Source organism: Pteronotus mesoamericanus, unplaced genomic scaffold (genome assembly GCF_021234165.1).
Source record: "Pteronotus mesoamericanus isolate MK-2021 breed Mesoamerican mustached bat unplaced genomic scaffold, CSHL_Meso_final contig_68, whole genome shotgun sequence".
Taxonomy (NCBI): Eukaryota; Metazoa; Chordata; class Mammalia; order Chiroptera; family Mormoopidae; genus Pteronotus; species Pteronotus mesoamericanus.
Window position 1 is genome coordinate 17,915,180 of NW_026555234.1, and position 21,780 is coordinate 17,936,959.

Genomic DNA, 21,780 nt, shown 5'->3' on the forward strand with positions numbered 1-21,780 from the left:
TCATATTGTCCTCTCTTTCCTCTCTACCATTATTACTTTATTTCAGAAACTTATCAGTTCTTACATGGATAATTAATCAGGTTTTAACCAGTGTTCCTGCCACCCCAACTTGCTAATACAATCATCTCTGCAAATTTTACAAGATTGATTGTTAACAACTATAAAGAAAAGTAAATGTGAAGGGTTTGTGATATCAGGAAAGAAAGAGATTCAATGTAAGGCTGGAAATGAGTGCAGCCACACCATATACTGGCATTTGAATTAAAACTTGACGAATAGACAGACATTTATTTGACATTTATTTGGGGTGGGGTGAGGGACAAAAAGAATAAGCAGAAATACTGAGGAGGAGGAAAAGATGGTGAAACCAAGGGGAAAAGGTGGACCTCCCTGACATATGACTGCTATTCAGTTAATATTTTGTTTATTTGTTTGTTCATTTTTACTAAACTGCTCTTGAACCATTTTTAAAATATCTTCTCTGATGATTACCTTTATTTTCCAGAGTAATGATTTTTCACCCAAAACATATTAAATAAATGCCCTATAAGAAGTGATATTTCAACAATATAATCTCAAAGACATACTCAACAATTTATAGAGGCTTCTAAAGATAAGGTGTTGAGCTTGTAGAATATCAAATGGCGCACCTTTGAGTTACATGCCATGTCTGAATGAACCCTAGACAATTCACTTTCCTTTTTGTATGCTAAGCAAAGCAGGTAAAAACATAACATTTGTTGCAACTTTTCCCTTTATTTCACATATGTACTATTTCCAATATTTTAAAGAGTTTATTTAGCCTTTATTTTCTCCTGAGCATTTTTTAATATTCTGTAACTATATTTAAGGGCATTTTTTGTCATAATAGTTATGAATCTCTAAAAGATTGTAAAAATACTCAAGGTAGCATACAACTTCCTAAGAATTACCCTTTTATTGCTCTTATCTACCAAATATGTCATGATTCTTTTTTGATGAGTACACCATACCTTCAGTATGTTATAAATTATGAACAAAATATACACATTACTAATTAATAATTGATGCTTTACACCAGTAACTTAAGGGTCAGAGGTTCCTAGCCTGAAGAGATGTTAACTATAGCACCTCCTTCCAATAATATATGCCAGGTTCACAGCTTTAGTAAGATCGTGTTCACAACAACATGTGTGTAGTGAGGTAGTCGGAATCTTTGGCAATTAGGAGATCTACACTGGACTCTTACTTCTGCTGAGAAGATTCCTGAGAACAGAGACTTTATTTTATTTGCTGCTGTGTTCTTGCCTCTAGACCAAAGTCTGATATGTACTAAGCACTAAATAAACATTAAGGAATAAACTCGTGAATACCAACTGCAACAGTTAACATCTCAAAACTTCAGTTTCCACATCTGAAGTAAAATGGCCATTTCAGAATTCTAATATCTCTACTAAATCCTATATTCTATATTTTAACTAACAAAACAATATTAAATATTTCTTGTTGAATACTTCCTCCCATACATTCTTCCTACTTTGCTTTTTCTCTTACGTTTTTCCCATCTTTGTATTTCTTTTCTTTTCCATCATTAAGTTAAATTAGCACTACATATTTTACAGTTTAAGCAGTGTGAGTTGTCTTTGTCTGAGAGGAGATTGAAAAAAGGGGAATCAGGAAAGTTTTCCTACCTTTCAGAGATTTCATAGAATGTAGAAAACACTTCTTTTCACATAGGAAAGGAAAGGTTATCAGCCCTGAGACACAGGGAGGTTTTGAGGTACTACTTTTTTTATCTTTTCATTTGTTGTCAGTTTTTTGGTTCCAAAAGCTCTGCCACATTTCATGTCTCTGCCATGAATGTGTGTTCTTCCCCTGCCACATTGTGCTGTATTTCTCTCATTCTATTACAGATATTTAACTTCATAGAACCCTGCAGATAGGTTTCAGATTATCTTCCTCTTTCAGTGTGTCTAAAATGGAATTTTTAACACCATTATTGCACCTATTTTTCCCTGCCACCAGCAACTGATAACATGTTCATTTAAAATAAGTATTCTATTCTAAAACAATAAGATGAAAAGAAATAACCCAGGGAAATTAGTATTTAACAGTTGAGTTGTTAAATTTTAATTGTTATCTCTACAGCTGAGGGCTAGTTTGAGGCCATTCACTGTATCCCTGAAACCATTCCATATTTTAAATGGATGCTTCTTTGTTTCCTAAATATTAGTATTATTTCTGCCAAACTCAGATGTGTGGGCCAGTCTTCACCTATCACAGCATTTGTTTTCTCTTTCTTACTAATCTGGATACAATTATAGCTAACAACTTACTTATGCCTTTTAATACACTGAGTACCACAGCATACTGACATGGAAACAACAGTAACAACAAAATGTTTGAACAGAAGAGCAAATAAGAAGTTAATGAGTAAAGGAAGATATCATTGAAAAATTCAAATGATATCTCAGAAAAAAAGCAAAATAATTCCTTATAAAAGACTGTGTGTGACTGACAAGCTGTATACCTATTAACTTCTTACCTTTATGTAATTATGGAATAATTGTGTGCATTTATATTTTTATCCTTCCATTTTTTATTTCAGTAGAAAATCCCATGTTTTCTTAGAAATAAGTAATTTATACATGTAAGTCATGACAAAAGATGATTCCTCTACTCTTTTATGCCTTTTTAAAACATATATTAATTTATTTAATTTATTCAATATATAAATGGTCAGTGTTGTCTGACTCCTACACTTACCAGCTCGTCACTGTCATGTCGTTCTTTCTATTAGCTGTTTTTTTTTCTTATATGTCCTTTCTTTATTCTTGTTACTTTAAGTGTAGTTCAAATCCTTATCATCATACATTTACTCAATTGTAATAAATTCTTAAGTGTGATTCCTTTCTCCAATATTTCATATTTTAACTCTATCTCGTTAATAGACTACCTTTAGATTCACCTCCTCCCAAAGCTACTCATATTACATCACTCCACATTCAAAACTTTAATATTTCTGCTTTGAATCAAGTCTCACCTCTCTTTTAACATGACATTGATTATAGCTGTATTTCACACTTCTTTTATTGGTATACACAGCAGAAGACCTTGAAGCAAAGATCCGAGAGCAATATTTGGGAAGTGAAAAATGAAACAAGAGAAGAGAATAAGAGACAAAATAAAAGGAAGCCAATAAAGTGGACATTATCAAGCAAGTTACCACTGTGTGCATCTGGAATTTTTTTTTTTTAATACAAGAGGAGGACTTTGAGGATCACTGTACGATAGATGTCTTTATTTTCTCATACAAGGAGCAAGAGAAGGGATTCTTATCGAACAATGGATACAATGGCACATTTAGCAAGTATTTAAACTTTGTTGCACTCTCTGTTAGGTACACTCATATGCATTATTTGATTTAATGTCACAGAATACCTGTGAGGTTAGTATTACAATCCCTGCTTCATAGTGTTTGCAGATGTTAGGTGACTTGTTCAAAGTAAAAGCTCACATCCAAAATTTAATCATATAGATTTGTCAGTTACAGTCAATAATTCATCACTGTTCATGTGTGTACTGCCTTTGGGAACGAGCTTCATATCTTCACTGGACTCACAGGAAAGTATCATCAGTTTTGTGAACTAATATACCACTTATTTGCTATGCATGTGATCCATCAAATGATTTACTGTATCCCCAATTTATGTAATTACTTTATCAGTCTCAATTTCCTCTATTTAAATTGCAAGTTCTCCTAGGAGAGTGACATTTTTTCCTGCATTATTAATAATACACAACAGTTTAATGTATAATTATTTTTATGATATTGTTTATGATGTTGATTATAATTAATTTAATCTTTTACATGTTACTGAAATATTGCATGCTCTATGTCATTCTCAATACAAAATTTTCTAATATTCATTACTATTTCTGCTATAACTTTTAAAATTTTATATCTATTGGTTACATGTTTTCTATGTGTTTTTCAACTCAGCAACACTAGAGTATATTTATATATGAAAATATATATAAAATCCTACACAGCTATTTTTAATACAACTGCAATTGAGCAACAATAAAAATATTTTAAAAATTAAATTAGAGTGCATTTTTAAGAATGCATACTTTTTTAGTTGTTAGAAAGTGTTATTAAAATATATGAAAAGAACATCTTAAGTTAAGGAAATTCATATTTTATTTTTGGCAGCTATAATTCACTCTGTATCTTTGTAGTCATTTTCTGGAAGTATAAAGAAGCAATACAGCAAAAGCATGAAGACACTTAATCAAATGATTATTAGATATGTGCAAAATTTTAAAAGAACTTGGCTCCTTTTTTCTGTTCAACAATGTTTATGTTATTTATAAGATAATGCAAATATTCCCACATTAATTCACCAAACTCTTCTTTAAAAATATGAGAAAATGTTAATGGGGTGAAATATGCAAGACATTTTTAAATTAAGCTATTATGCTAACTTTATGCAAATATGGATATTGCTAGCTAAAATAATAATTTTTAAAATATTACATTTGAGATGTTCATTTTGTTAGTAGCATATCCTTTTTTATTAAAATTATTAGGATGACATTGGTTAATAAGATCATATAGGTTTCCAGTGTACATTTCTATGATGCATGATCTCTGTATTGATCGCATTGTGTGCTCACCACCGAAACTCAAATCATTTGTCACCATATATTTGGCCCCTTTTTTAACTATTTCTTCTTCCTTCCTTCTGGTAACCATCATACAATTATCTATGTCTATGAAATTCAGTTGTATATTCCACATACAAGTGAAATCATATGATTCTTAGCTTTTTCTGACTGAATTATTTTGCTTAACATAATATTCTCAGGTTCCATCCATTTTGTTATGAATGGCAGTATTTTGTTTTTCTTTTTCTTATGGCTGAGTAGTATTCCATTTTATATATGTACCACATCTTCTTTATCCAATCATTTATCAAAGGACAGTTAGGTTGTCTCCATGTGTTGGCCACCATGAACAATGCTGCAATGAACACCGGGGTGCATATATTTTTGTGAATAAATGCTTTCGAATTTTTGGGGTCTATATGCAGAAGAGGGATTGTTGGGTTATATGGTAACTATTCTTAATTTTTTGAGGAACTGCCAAATTGTTTTATATAGTGGCTGTACCAGTCTACATTTCCACCAGCAGTAAATGAGGGTTCTTTTTTTCTCTACAACCTCTTCCACATTTGTTATAACCAGTCTTATTGATAATAACCATTCTAAAAGGTGTGAGATGGTATCTCATTGCAGTTTTGATTTGCATTTCTCTAATAGCTAGTGAGGTTGGGCATCTTTTAATATATATTTTGGCCATTTGTATGGTTTTTTTACAGTTCTTTAAGATCTAATATTAAGTTGTTTACTTGAAATTTCTCTTGTTTCTTGAGATGGATCTGTGATGATATAAATTGCTGTTTTTATTACTTTTATTACTGCTTTTGCTACATCCCAGAAATTTTGGTGGGTCATGTTGTCATTCTCATTTGCTTCTATGTATCTTTGACCTCACCTCTTTTTAGTCAAAATAAATGTTATATTTGGATTTCAATAATATGGTCTCCTCAGAACATTAACATAAAGTTCTATATAAAACCTAGCATTTTTGGTCAGCATTCAAACTAGCTATACTATCTTAATGTTTTTCTAAGTAAATTTATTGGAGTGACATTAGTTCACAAATACCATACAGGTTTCAAGTGTACTATTCAATAAAACATCATCTGTATACTGCATTTTGTGTCCATCACCCTAGGCAATGTTTCTTTCCATTCCAATTTTACTCCCTTTGCCCACCTCTACCTACCTCCCACCCTCTTTTCCCTCTGACTATCACCCCACTATTTTCAATGTCTATGGGTTATGTACATGCTTTCTGGTTAAATCTTTCACCTTTAATTCACTCTCCCATCTCTCTTCCCTTCTGACAGCTGTCAGTCTGTTCCAAGTATCCATGTCTCTGTTTCTGTTTTGTTCATCAGTTTATTTTATTCATTAGATTCTATATATAAGTGAGACCATTTGGTATTTGTCTTTCTCTGACTAACTTATTTCACTTAGCACAATAATCTTTAGGTCCATCCATGTTGATCTCACCTTTTACTTCTCCTTTATCCAATCATTTCTTAGTAGTATGTTGTTTAATTTCCGCATATTTGTGGGTTTCCTTACTTCCTGTTTGCAGTTGATTTCTAATTTCAAATCATCGTGGTTATAGAATATGTTTGGTATGATTTCAATCTTCTTGAATTTGTTGAGGCTCGTTTTGTGACCACACATATGGTCTAGCCTTGAGACTGTTCCATGTGCACTGGAGAAGAATGCATAATCTAATGTTCTGGGATGACAAGCTCTATAAAGGCCAATTATATATATTTGATTTAATGTTTCATTTAAGGCAGATATTTATTAACTTTTGTTTGGATGAGCTTTCTAGAATTATCAGTTGAGTATTTAGGTCACCAACTATGATTGTAATTTTTTCTGTTTCTTCTTTTAGTCCTGTTAGTAGTCACTATATATTTTGGTGCTCCTTGATTGGGTTCATATATACTGAGAAGTGTCATGTCATCTTGAAATAGTGCTCCCTTTATCATTATAAGTGTTAACCTTTGTCTTATGTTATCTTGAGATCTATTTTGTCAGATATAAGTATGGCTACACCTGCTTTTCTCTGGATGTTATTTGCTTGGAGAATCATTTTCCTCCCTTTTACTTTGAGTTTATGTTGGTCTTTGTAGCTTAGGTGTATTTTCTGAAGGCAGTATGTGGTTGGATTTTGGGTTTTTTTCATCCACTCTGTTACTCTAAGCCTTTTTGCTGGTGAATTTAGTTCATTTATGCCAAGGGTTATTATTGATGCATCAGGATTTCTTATTTCCTTTTTATCTTTTGTTTTCTGGTAGCTTTGTGCCTCCATTGGTTCTTTGCCTTTGTGTTTCTGTCTGTGGGTTTTTTGTTTTGTTTTGTTTTTTTGGTGGTATTCCATTCTTTTTCCTCTATTTCTTCTTTTTTTAAGTTATGTGCCTCAGTTTGGGTTTTTTGGGTGTGGTTGTCATTAAGTTAATGAAAAAGTTTTATATATGCAGTAGTCATTTTCTTTTGAATGTATCTTATTTCCATCCCCCTTCACAAATTCTGACTTTTACTCCTTCCTCTTTTATGTTTTGATTGTCACAAGTTATCCTTCTTCATGCTGTAAATTTGATGGTGATCTCACTCATAGTTTTGTGACCTTTTGTTCTTTGTTTCAGGTAGAATAACCCTTTTGAATATTTTCTGCAGTGAAGGTTTTCTGTTGATAAATTCCCTCAGCTTTTACACATCTGGAAAAGTCTTTATTTCTCCTTCATAACTAAAGGATAACTTTGATGGATATATTATTCTTGGCTGGTAATTTCTGTCTTGCAGTAGTATGAATATTTGTTTCCACCCTCTTCTGGCTTGGAAATTTTTGCTGAGAAGTCTGATAATAACCTAATAGGCTTTCCTTTATAGGATACTTCCTTCTTTTCTCTGGCTGCCTTTATAATTCTTTCTTTGCCATTCATTTTTTATAGTTTTAATACAATGCACCTTGAAGAAGGCTTTTTTTGGGTTGAATTAATTAGGTGTTCTGTTTGCTTCTTGGATTCAGAGATGTAGCTCTTTCCAGAGTTTTGAGGAGTTCTCAACCATTTGTTTAAATAGGATCTCAATTCCTTTCTCTTTCCTTTCTTCTCCCAGTATATTTGTTATTATTGTACTGCTCTTTCTGAAGGAGTCAGACCATTCACATAGAGTCCTTTCATTTTTTTTTATGCTCAAGTCTCTTTTCTTCCCTCTGCACCATTTCTAGATTTCTATCTTTGATATCACTATTTCTTTCCCTTAATTTGTTCCACTCTATTTTTTATGCTTACTAGTTTATTCTTGATCTCTTTTATTGAGTTATTCATCTCCAGAATTTCTGTTTGGTCCTTGTTTTTAAAGTTTCAGGCTCTTTGATAAAGTACTTGTTTTGTTCATTGATTTGTTTTCTGAGGTCATTAAACTGCTTTTCTGTATTTTCTTGCATCTCAATGAGTATTTTCAGAACTGCATCTTGAAATCTGTCATTTAAATTAAACATTTACATGTTTTTAAGTTTGTTTTCTTCTTTTTTTTCTTCTTTCTGAGCTGCCTCTCTGCCTTGGTTATTCAAGGTATTTGATGTACTCTTTCAGTGTCTAGACATCCATGTATGAGTAGCACTTCTCTGGTAGATTGATACAAAGAAGGCTTTCTATCATTTCCAGTTGGTGGTGCTGAATCACAAGTTTTTAGCTCTCATGAACTTCCCTGGGTTTTCAGGTCTCCATAGCATGGTGAAAAATGGGAAGGTGGGTGCTTCCCCATGATTTGATTCCTCCAGTCCCAGAGGACTAACTCCATAGAGGAAAGCAGTGAGTGATGAGGCTCCAAATTTGTGAAATCCCAGTGCAGTTCGCCACAGCCAAACACTGCCATTAATGTAGCCATGATGCTTGGTGGATGGTGCTGGCTGGGATAACCTGGCCACCTTCTAAGTTGCTTTGTTCTCCCCATAATAGGGACCTTGGACCTCCACAGAGTCCCCTTGTAGCTCCAATCTTCTTTTTTCAAGACAAAAATGATTCTGTACTGCCCATTCTTGGATTTGCAGATAATATGCTCCACAACCCAACACGAAAGGCAAACAAAGGTGAACTCAGGGATGTTAAGAGGTGTCCAGGTTCTGTGGCTTTGTTCCTCTGTCTGGAATATCAACTGCCAAACAACTGGAGCTGAACCTCTGTGCTGTGTCCCTGTCCAGGTGACTGGGTTCACCAGCAGCTCCTATTACCCACTCGTGCAGGAGTGCCCACAGAATCTAGTTGATCCTCCTGGCTGATGGGAGTGCCAGCCACACCTGATTCCTCCCCCTCTAGGCTGAGCAATTCCATGAGCTCCCAGCTCTCAGGCTGTGTCAGAGGCTCATCTCAGCGTTTCTCTCTTCTCACCTCCTCAGTTCATTCCCACTTACCCACCTTTAGATGTTTTAATGGCACAGGTCTCTCAAGTGTATTTGTGTGATGAGCAGGGAATCCTTTGCTGAATTACAGATATTCAAACTGTTGAAACTTCAAAAGGAGAGATGAAGATGGTATCTCACCTCATTATTTCAGATGTTACTTCTACATATCCCTTTAAAAATACTATATTTAATATTGCTATTTTTAGATAATGCAGTGCTATATTATGTATTTTACAGTAAATGCTTCATTTAATGTTGACCTTTAGCATACAATACATAAGGGGTGAAGTTCTCAGATTTGGAGCCATTTTCAAGGAGAAATAATACACCCATAATATAATTGTTTTCTTTTGTATTCGCATTTCTTGGATAGTCAGTAAATATCATCATTTAAGTCCTGAAAATAACCTGTAGTGCAGGCTTCCTGTAACAAGCTTATTACATGAGAAACAATATTTTGAAAGAAAAATTAGCCGTGGAACAGATTTTCTTTTGCAATGATGTTCGTATATTATCTACTTCACTGCCATCACCAAAACTTTTTTTCAGATAACACAATGATTCAGCATAATTTTGTAAAGTGAGCTAAAACGTTATCACTGTGAGAGCAGGAACCTTACTTAGTTCTTTCATTATGGCATCTCTAATATCTAAAATACTGCCTGAAATACATTGAGTACCAAACAAATGTTGCAGAGTAGATATTATATTGAAAAGGTGGACACAAATCCATGCTCAGTGAATGCTCCTAGATTCATATTTGTTCAAAAGTGATCCTGCCTTGACTGGTGTGGTTGGTGGTATGTCACCCCACAAAACAAAAGGTTGTTCATTCTATTCCTGGTCAAGGCACATGCCTAGCTTGTGAGATTGGGCCCCTTTTGGGGCATATAGAAAGACAACCAATTGATGTTTTTCTCTCACATCAACTTTTTTCTCCATCTCTTTCTCCCTTCCATCCCCATCTCTAAAAATAATTAAGTTAGTAAGTAATTTTAAAAAGTGATCCTGTCACTAAATCATTTTAGATTGATAGCTATATTTTGCCACTTTTTTGCAGAAATGCTTGAGGAAAAAAGGGTGCACATTACATATGGGTGATACTAATTGCATATCTACATATATTTGTAATTATTTTATTTATACCTATGTATTAAAAATGTAACTCTTTTTAATATTGGTTTATAATATAAAAATTATAAAATTCCTTTATAATACAAAATAACAAGTACCTAAATATAAATAAATAAAAACTGAATTAAAAAATTAAAATAAAAGATTTTTTTACTGCAAGTTTGAGGCAAAAACATGGGTGTATAGTATACATGGGAGCATATTATACACAGCAAAATATAGTATTTTTCCCTTTCCATGTCTGCATTTCAAAGCAATTATTTATTAAGTATTAATTTATGCAGAGTAGTAGTATAACTCCTGAAGATAGAGTACTGAGTTAAATTGAAAGACATTTCATAGATTAAAATTTATTTCAGGATTGCCTTGGCTGGTGTGCCTCAGTAGATTGAGTGCTCACCTGTGAACCAAAAGGCTGCTGGTTCAATTCCCAGTCAAGGCACATGCCTGGGTTACAGGCTGGTCCCAGTTGAGGGCCTGTGAGATGCAACTGATTGATGTTTCTCTCACACATCAGTGTTTTACTCCCTCTTTTCTCCCTCTCTTCTCTCTAAAAATAAATAAATAAAATCTAAAAAAAAATTAAAAAATAAAATAAATCCTATTGCAGGAATATAGTCAAAAATACAAAACAAAATGAAAAATTGGGAGAGTATAAGTAGAAGAAAAAGAAATCAGAGAAAGAGAGCTGGGAACAGTAGATTTCAAAGAAGGCTATTTGAAGGCTAGACAAAGTTCACTAAAAAGGTGACCACCACAAAAATGTCTAAATGAAGAAGGCTGATCCTTAATAATAGCTTAGCAAAGAGTGTTCCAGACAAAGTGGAACAGAAGAGTATCAACCTGTCAAGCAGAATCATGTATGGTTTATCTAATGATCAGCCAGAAAATTTCTGTGGCAGGACAAGAATGAAGAAGGGCGATTGTAGATGATAGCTGACAGATGACTCTTAACATCAGCTACTAATTTTGGACCTTCAGAAGAATGGACAATTTAGTATGCTTAAACTTCTAAGAAAGAGAACACCTAGTTGCTTTCCAGGGGCCAATTTTGAAGTGCAGGTGGATTCCAATGTACATGAAAAATTTCAAGTGGCAGAACTGCTATGGTGGTCAAGATTCCAGACTTGGAAATCCCAGAAATATTAATTAGTAGATGTATGACCTTGAGTAAGTAGTTTAACCTTCCTGTGCTTTGGTTTTCTCAGTTCTAAAATGGAGATGATGACGTTGCCTCATAGAGTGTTACGGCATTAAGTGACAGATGCACATAAAGCTCATAAAACGATGTCTGTCAAGTAAATGCTCTAAAAATCTTTGAGGTTTAGTATTGTTTAGAATTTTAAAAGTAGTCATAGAGTAGTAGTTCTAGTAGCACATGGTTACAGAATTAGTATGAGTGGGTTTGAAAGTTATAAAAATGGTCAATGTGTAAGTCATTGATGCAGATATTTTCTTGATGTTCAGAAAAAACGAAAACAAAACCAGTAGCATTTGGGCCCCATTAATCAATTATACCCTGGGAAGCATGTTGGTGATACAGAGGGAGTATGGGCCTTTGAAACCAAAATTTATGATTCCTAGGCAACAGAAATGATTGAGCAAGAACATATCATGCTAAATGAACCATGCAATGGAATTATTAAACAAACAAAAATTTCTGAGAGATGTTTAAGAATCACATATCTTAATTTTATTGAGCTTTTAACAAATCTTTTAAGTTATCCTTATAAATATGTATATATAAAATATATCTTTATAAGTTCAGATGGGGAAATATTAATTTAAAATGGATACACAATAAATAATTCTAAATGGATAATTAAGAATGATGTTCTGCATACCCAATAAGCTGAACTAGAAAGACTAAATTTGTGATGAGGTTGTGAGTGGATGAATGTCAGACTTCTGCTAAAATGTGGGAGATTGTGTAATAATGCCATTTTTATATTCTTAATAAATGGCAGATAGACAAGAACAAGATTGTGAGTGACAAAGGACAAGAGAAATGCCCTAGGAGAAAAATAAAAGTAGGGGAGCATGGCATTTGGACAAATGAAATGAAATACAGCAGCTACAGATGCCTGGAAGTTACTTACCAATTTTCACTCATGCCAATTACAAGTTGACATTATCAGTCAGGATTAAGAGAAGATCCAGATGTTTCCATTACAAACAAAATTTTAGAAATAGGTTCAGGGTTCAGCTTCACATTTCATTTTTTTCCTAGCAATTGGCAATAAATGGTTACGAAGACAAAATAAAGATTGTTGTTTATTAAATATTTCTTTTAAAAGGCAATCAAGGAAAACTATTTCTCCTTCATTTCTTTTTGGTAAATATGCTAGTGACTTCAAACAGAAACTGCCTATTAATTGTGGGTTTCCTTTCAATTTACAAAAGCTCTGGAAACTGTAAATTACATTTTTCCCCTCTAACCCCCCACCTGTCCCTGGCATTGAATCAATTTTATAAATCCAGCTGTGTCACTTTGTAGACCAACTTCAGAATAATGATGGATCAATTTTATGGTCACTTTGAATTTTCATGACATTAATCAAATAAAAGATGATGATAACTCATACCATATTACAATATACTTAGCATTTGTTTTTATTTTGCCTAAGGCAAAATGCCCATAGTTGACTTACATTTGGGGATTGGGCAAGAATGGAACTAGATCTTACCAAAAATTGGTTAATCACTTTATTTTTTTCATAAGAAGCTGCCTTTTCTTTCTAAACACGATCATGAAAATATTTTCCATTGTCCTATTCTTATCATTGTGTCTTAACTAACATAATCAACTCCTATTAAACCGTTATTTAAATTTAAAAAAATGCACATTGTCCGCCATGAGTATAGAGTTGCCTGCGGATGGGTTATCTGGGAAGCATTCTGAGGCAAGGATTCAGTGCAGGCGTCCCCTGAGACGCGAGAGCTGCAGGAGTGAGGGCCCCAGGGCTGAGCAGAGGAGAAAGTGAAGCAACTGCAATGTAGCTCCCGCTGATGCCTCAGCCTGATTCCACAGGGAGCTCAGAGCCAGGATGGCCACTGAGGGTTGGACTGAACTGAAACAAGGGCGCTGGGCCTTTTAAACTCTACCCCAATCCATCAGTGATATGAGATGTGGGCTGTTCTGGAGGAGAGGCGGAGACGTAGTAGCCTTGGGTCAGGCAGCTCCTTTGGGTAAAGACAATTCCCAGCAAGGGACTTCGCTCAGTCTGCCGAGTAACTCTTGGAACCTGAGAAGGTGAGGGTTGATGACGGCCTAGGCCCAAAGAACAGACAAGAGACGATCTTTCTGCATCCTCCATATGGCCCCAAGGCCTGTCCTGGCTCTTTTCCAGCATTACATTTGCAAAACTTGCCGAGAGCACAGAGCTCACAGAATTAATTAATTAATCCAAGACATAATGAATAGTACAAAAAACCCAATTATCTTAATAGCTGCTGAAACTAGTAAAATAACAATAATGTGAATGCAAAGTTTAATAACTTAGATTGAAAATGTAAATTACAGAAATAGGATAGCTTAATGGCAAAATGTACAATAAAATAAAACAATATCCTGTAAAACTAAATGATTTCAAAAGTCTGGTCTATAAACTTGCACTGCATAATATCAATATAGTAGCCATATTAAAAAATGCTATACTCCTAATATACCCTGCCCTGGTTGGAGGACATATGGAATATCCTGTTCAGTTTGGAAGGAACTGGGTCTTACTAGAGTTACTCCACAGCCTGCAGTCTTAACTACTACACCACCTGGTCTGTGAATTTGAACTATCTGAATCTGTAAACTAGGATCAATATAACCTCAACCAGAGCACTTCCAGAGCAATTTAGGAGCTTTCTCTAGTTTGTTTGTTTTCTACCATGCTTTTATTTCTCATTTTGGTGAGACAATACAGTCACTTTATGTGTATTGGGATTATGTTAATTTTATTTTACATTATAATCATTATTATGCTAGCATAGTATAGTATATAGCACACATCATATTTTATTTTTTGGGGGGTAGTATTCTATTAGTAAGTTGTTACAGCAATCTCTTACAAAAGATTGTTAGGATCTGTTAATGTACCTCAAATCAGCAACCATAAAATATTACATTAAATGATGACATCTGAGTAAAAGACGGCAAGGTCAAACATTTAATTTTTTTCTCTTCAGGATTCCTTTCCAAATCTGTAAGAAATTTGTGTTTGTAAAGCACTTTGGAGTCTCAAACATTGGTTTCAATTTAAGCAGAAGTTTCCCAAGATAGAGAGTGAGGTTTAGAATTTTTCGAAAGAGGAGATGAAGTCAGTAGTACTCCACTGTGAAGAGCTGACTTTTAACCAAAAATAATTATTTAGCCAGATCTGGAACCTTGCTCAGGTGCCAAAGAAGAAAAAAATCCTGCATATTAAAAGAAAAGTATAGAAATGACTTTCTGGTTGAACAAAGACTAAGTTAATATTTACATATTTATTATGAAAAATGTGATGACTAACATTTGTGTAACAAGGGTAATGTGCAATGTTATTTGACATATATTTTTAAACCTTATTTGAAACAGCCATAGTATATGGCTATTTTATGTTAGGTATATTATGTTAAGTATGTTTCCTATTCTAGGAAAGAAGAAACAAAAGTTCAGGAAGGCAAATACCTCAGCACTAGAAGCATGGCCATGTGCCTCACAAGTCAGTAGTTGTATATCTACATAAAAGTTAACAGGTATTTTTTTTTAATTTGGAGGTGAGTACATGTATTTTTCTTTTATGATTGTTATGTAGACCAAATTCATACATTACACATACTTTTTTCATATGAATACTATGTTTAATAATAAAAAAATAAAATACAAACAAGTAAAACAAAGAAAATATGACATCCTATAACCTCAAGTTTCAAGATAACCATCATTGACACTTGGGAATAAATCTTTGGTGTGTGTGTACCAAAAAAAATGTTATGTAGTATATATTGCCCTGGCTGGTATAGATCAGAGGATTGAACACTGGACTGTGAAGCAACGTCTCACTGGTTCAATCCCCAGGCAGGGCACATGCCTGGGTTGCGGGCCAGGTCCCCAGTGAGGGGCCTGTGAGAGGCAACCACACGTTGATGTTTCTCTCCCTCTCTCTCTCTTTCTTCCTCCATTCCTCTCTCTCTAAAAGTAAATAAAATCTTTAAAAAGTAACAGAAAAATTTAATTTAAAAAATATGATATAATATATTGACTTCACAACTTAATTTTTTTCACTTTGTATAGCATGAACCTGTTCTGATGTTAATAAACATTTGTTAACAACATTATCTTAATAACTGAAGAGTATTCTACTCTATTAATTTAACACCACATATTCAATGATGGATGTACCATTTGTTCATTCAGTACTGCTGAACATTTGTTTCAATTTTTATCTCTACATAATGATCTATCTACTAAACAATCTTTAAAAATTTTTGTGCATCATATTATTTCTTTAGGATACACTCCTAGGTATGTGATTGTTGAGTCAAAGTAATCAGCGTTTTCAGAACTTCTTTTTACCATTTCTAGTGTCTTGTATTGGTGGTAGTTTGAGAACTCCTCTGTATCTATCATCGTTTTAACTCAATCTTACCTAACTGTCCACTTAAAGTAAGATTAAAATGACAATACCTAATAGTAAATAATTAACAATAATTGAATTCTCTCGGGGATCATGTGTAGAGCCTCCAGGATCTCCCCCCCAGGACTTGGACTTAGTTCCTCAGCTGCTGAGAATGTTGCCAGTAACACATCACTGCTGCTATAACCTGTTCTGAGAATTGCTGGTGCTTGAAGACCCAGCTTGCCCAGTGTCACATCTGTCCTGGGAGCAGTCAGCCCATGATGGCTACCTGACATTAGGGCATGAAATCCCAACACATAGTGCTGTGACCCTTTTCTGACTATTACCCTTCTTTCACCTCCTTCGTAGGTGACCATCCTAAAAGAACTTCCAATGCACTGCCAGCCTATGAATCTCTGTCCCAGAGCTGACTTCTTTAGAGCCCAGCTTGCAACAAGAACCCACCATGTGTCAGGCACAGTGTTGTGCTTCATAGCCATTGTTTCAGGTAATCTATTAAACAACTCTGTGAGATAAGTGATATGAATATTATGTTCGCTTTACAGGTAAAATAATCCTCAACTGTTTGAACAGCTTGTTCTAATACAAGTCATGCAGCCAGTGGAGCCAGGATTCGCAACTAGGAATCTGACCCTGAAGCCTGTCTTCTACACTATGCACTATACCCCCTCCAGACTCAGTCCCCACAAAGCAAATTGATAACCTTGAGAAATTATGCACAGTAAATAGCGTTTAGGCTTCATTGTCCTCCAGGATGACTTCGAGGTTTTCCTTTACATATTTCCATTGTGATTATAAACTCTTTCTATACCTATCAATTACTCTCACTAGATCATAAGTTCCATAAGGGCAGCTGGTAACATCACACCTAATACACAGGATGCCCAGTGAGTAAACTGCAGGTGAATAAATGAATGAAAGTATTTGCTCACATACATTTAGGCTTTTTCATGCTGGATCAGGCCAACAACTTGGAATAGACAGATTTCTTTATAATTTGGCTAAAAATATGTCTGTTAAATCATCATTTCCTTGATGTCCACTCAGATACAAAGTACAGCTATCTTATGAACAAAAAATGTACAGATAAACTTTATTGTGTTGCTGTTTTATATAGTTTATATCTGCACATTTCCAAAATTTAACACTCTCTGATTTCAATAAAGAGTCTTCTGTGAAAAATGTGTCTATACTGTCTTATCATTTTTGACTTCATATTCTTTGAGCATATACATTTTCAACTTTTGTTCTTTTAGCTTGACCATACAACAAATAGATTCCAGCAGTTCTAATGGGAATTAGTTTTTAAATATTATATTTTAGTATAAAATATAGTATATTTATCTATTTATATATAGATATATAATTTGTTTAACAGCATATATATATATATATATAATCAAAAGTGTGATATTTTAAAAATAAGATATTTAATGAAATCCAATTATTTGGCAGTGACTATATTCTAGTAATATGTATTGTCTTTTATTCCTACAATGAACTTTTGAGAAGAGTAGTATTCCTGCTCTGATTTCGTAGGTAGAAATCCAGGCACAACACGATGTGGTCATTGGTCCAGATTTACATATCCACAAAGTTAGGGAAGCTACAAAGTTAGGAAGCAACAGACACAGTCCTGTCAATGCACCCGCACTTTTAGCCACTGCACCCCACTGCAAAGGAAAAATATCATAACATACAGATGCCACAGAGTATGGACAGACCAGCTGGTTAGTCCCCCAAAGTTAGAGGGTCAAGAGTCCATTAAAAGAAGGGGAAGGGCAGGCTTAGTTAAAGAACAAGTATAAATAACCCATGGGCATGGACAACAGGGTGGGGATTGATGTGGGAGCAGAAGGTGGGGGGCGGGGCAGGGGAGAGCACCCGGGGAAATTGGGACAACTCTAATAGCACAACAATAAAAAAAAGGAATATCAAGAAGGGGGGAAAAAAAGGAAGCTTCATTATACACTAGTTTTTCCACTCTTTTTTTTACAGAAAAGATGAGATTTCACACCTGTTAATGCTGCCCTTTTAAACAAAAGGTGCATAATATTTATCCCCAGAATAAATCATTACTTATTTTAGGAGATTTGAAATGCCTGCTGAATTTCATTTCCAGATTAGTTTAGGGGGAGACAAGGTGAGGATAGGTCATTCAAGGAAGGACACAAAAATTAGATTTACCCTAGCTCTATTATCTGTGCGATTACAATTACCTAATCTCTCAGATGTTCTTCACAAGCATTGAACAGTGAGAATAAAATGTTACTCTCTCCATGATACCATCAAATCAAAATCTTATTAGGTGTTATTTACTTATAACTAATACCATTGTAATTGAAGTCCATATTCATAATCAAGGACACTGGCATTCATGTTCTTCATCTTTCACGATTGAGTTCTGTACAGTGTAGTTTCGTGGGAAACACAAATTGTTGTGATTTGAGAAGGAAATAGAAAAAAAATGATGACTACTGATTAAATAAAAATGTCATATGTTTTCAAGCATTATGAATAATCCTGGCAGTATTGACATTATCTTAAATAATTTACTACATATCTTAGGTTTGTAAAGGGATGCATGCAGGATATTTATTGGAAAGTGATTTTGGCAATAAAACCTAAAGGCAAATAAGACAAGTAGCACTGAGTAGCTCAGGGATTTGAAACTCTTTATAGTTCCAAGGGATAGCTCATTCAATCCCATCATTTGTTTTGAAGTCAGGCTTTGATTGCACCTTTTTAGCCAGCATGTAACCAGTCGCTGAATGTGAGCTAACCCCAGGGAGGGCAAATATCCGAACTGTGATTTGTCAAGTAGCAACACATCCGGAAGCCAGAGAAGTGAGAGCCTTGGTCTTGAAGTTTTAAAAGGGAAATCTGGACGGCACCCAGCAACATTCACTGTTACTTTGCCTTTTATTAATCTCCAGATAATGTTTCTTAGAATATTTTATGGACATATTCCTCTGTCTATGGAAACTGTGATTGTATTCATCCTTATCTTATTGCTACAGGTGTTTTAAGTGGAGGTTACATGGCAGTTAGGAGGAGATGGGTTGTGGGAGGGGAACAGCATTCACAACCTTGGCCCACTCAAGCAAGGAACTAAACCTCTTGAAATCAACCAGGCACAAAAGAACTGATGTGTAATTTCACTTACGCAAGTATCTCCAATAGGCAAATTTGTAGAGATAGAGAGTAGATTAGAGGTTTCCATGGGTTAGGGAGAGAGGATATATATGAGTTATTGGTTAATGAGCACAGAGTTTCTGTTTGGGATTATGGAAAAATTGGTTAATAGACAGTGGTGGTGGCTATACAACATTATAAATGTCAATATGCCACTGACTTGTATGCTTAAATGGTTAAAATGGCAAAAATTCTTAGATAGATAGATAGATAAAGATATAGACATATAAATATTTGCCACAATAAAAAAATAAATGAAGGTGATTGATCCTGAAAGTGGAATATAAGATCATGAAATTTTATACACTAAGACTATATCCTTGGTATTTATAAGTAAAAAAACCTTCCATTGTAATTAGTTTTGACACTAGTAAGTTTGACCTCTGGCAACTCGATAGCCTGTAACTATCACAACCCCAGTACATTTTTCCTTTTAGAAATAACTTTATTTTTCTTTAGTTTCTTTCTTTTTCATGTGACTAAGGTCTTTAAGAATGTCAAATTGCAAGTATATTATGATACATCATGTTTTGAATATTATATGTACATAAATTATTCTGTCCCTAGAATTCCAATTTACAGGCATAAATTGTATACAATTTAATATGTGTAAATGCTTTATTTAGACATAGGTTTTTTATTTAGAGAGAAACCTAGAACTGCCTAACTTTTTTTTGCAGTCTCTGGATATCAGAATTCCAGTTCCTTCTCCTTCTGCACAAGCCGTGTTTTATCAGTCACTAAGCTGAGTATAGAAGTTAAGTACACTCTACTTTTCCCGCTTTTCCTCATTGCCACAACCACGCGTCAGACCTTCAGCATTCTCAGGCTAACTTAATGCAAAAGGCTCTTCCCGGTCTCCTGTCGGTGTTTTCACTGGAATTGTGGTTCAATTAGTTCTCTTACCATCGCATAGTAAGTTATATTAGATCTAGTAGACCTGTGTTTAGCTCATGTCTCTTCCTAACCTTTTGTACATGTGGCACGTAACTCAGTACTTGGGAAATGCTCTATTCAATAAATATTTGTTTAATGATTGCTGAACAGTTAGGCAGGGTTCATATAGACTGGTTGCATCTCTTAACTAAATCTGACATAAAATTGAAAAACCTTTGCCATTGTCTGAATGTTGTTTGTGGCCCCCGTTTAAATTTAAATGTTGAAATTCTAATTGCAGATGTGATGGTGCTAGGGAGGTGGATCTTTGGGAAGTGCTCAGTTCATACGGGTGAAGGCCTTACAAATAGGGTTAAAGTTCTTATAACAGAGACCCCACAGAGCTCCTTAGCTTCTCCAACCATTAGAAAATATAAGGAGAAATTAGCAAATGAGAGGAGGGCCCCACCTGGCACTCCGATCTCACACTTCCCAGATCCCAGGACTGTGAAAAATACATTTCTGTTGTCTGTAAGGCACTCGGTCTGTGTGTTTTGTCGTGGAAGCCCAAAGGAATATAGACAACCCTAAGCATGTTTTGGGGTTCACGATGAGCCTGTTTCCTTGGGCTGGTACCAGCCTTCTCCTTTTACCTCACTACACCTTCACCACAAATCTCTAGACAGACTGCAATTATTTTAGGAATTAATGAGGCCACAGTTACTCTTGATTCCAGTTTCTCCCACATGTTATTTTTTCTATCTACCATTGTAATTAGTTTCTTTGTCCCTTCTTTCAGTTCTAAGGAAACTTTATTTGTTCAATTCTCTCTTAATACTGAACACATTTATAGTTACTAGGACATTTATCTTCCTACTGATATTACAGCTTCTACAGGGAAGAGATTAGGTCTGTCTTGATTACTAATATATTTTCAGTGCTTCCTAGCACTGTAGATGACATAGAGTAAAACCTCAATGAGGTTTTTTTTACATAGAGTAAAACCTCAATGAGGTATATATTGAATGGAAGATAACTAGAAGTATCTTTGAGATAAACTATACCCAAAAATAGAAAAAGAGATATAGCCAAGAATATATATTTTATGATGAAAACTAAAAACTATACCACCATATGATATCAGTTTCTGGTCTGTCCTCATTTAAAAAATGATAATAAATACTCACCTGGCAGGGAAGATACCATGATCACGAAGGTGGTTTTCCCAAGGCAAGGCTTATCCATTGCACTCCGGATGTGCTGACCCCTACTATTTCCCCAAGTGTGGGGAAGTGAACTGCATAATTTGTGGTAGTGGGGGACTGCGTTCATGCTCTCTCCTGAAAAAAAAAAGGAAATGGTAATAATGCTTAATCAGTGCAGTTAAGGGCTGATGTCTATAACTACTGATTCTAAAGAACCTTTCTAACATTTACATTTTCCCTTGTGCTACACATGTTAGAAGGATAGCGAATGATTTCTTCTTGTTTTTTTCCCTATTCACATTATATTTATGTATATTTATTGTAAGTTTTCCACTACCATTTAAGCCCCTTACAGCCTCTTCCATCTCCACCCAACCCTCCATCCCTTGGCGATCATCACACTATTGTTTATGTCCCTAAGTTCTTTCTCTTTCTTGTTGGACCCTTCTACCCCCCTAAACCCCCAGAGCTGTCTGCCTGCTCTTTATGATTCTGTCTCTGTTTTGCTTATTATTTCAGTTTGTTCATTAGATTCAAAATATGAATGAAATCATATGGTAGTTGTCTTTCACTGATTGGCTTATTTCACTTAGCATAATGTTCTCCAGGTCCATCCATGCTGTTGTAGAGGGTAAATTTTTCTTTTTTACAGCTGAGTAGTATTCCATTGTGTAAATGTACCATAGTTGTTTTGTCTATTCATCTACTAAAGGACACT

The 21,780-nt window shown here is 34.7% G+C and overlaps 1 non-coding gene across 1 annotated transcript; it reads left to right on the forward strand.

The window, feature by feature from the left end:
• Nucleotides 1–21,036: 21,036 nt before the first annotated feature.
• Nucleotides 21,037–21,200, forward strand: LOC129077732 (U1 spliceosomal RNA). The gene has a single exon (XR_008529891.1). It is a non-coding gene; the product is annotated as a U1 spliceosomal RNA (small nuclear RNA).
• Nucleotides 21,201–21,780: the final 580 nt, after the last annotated feature.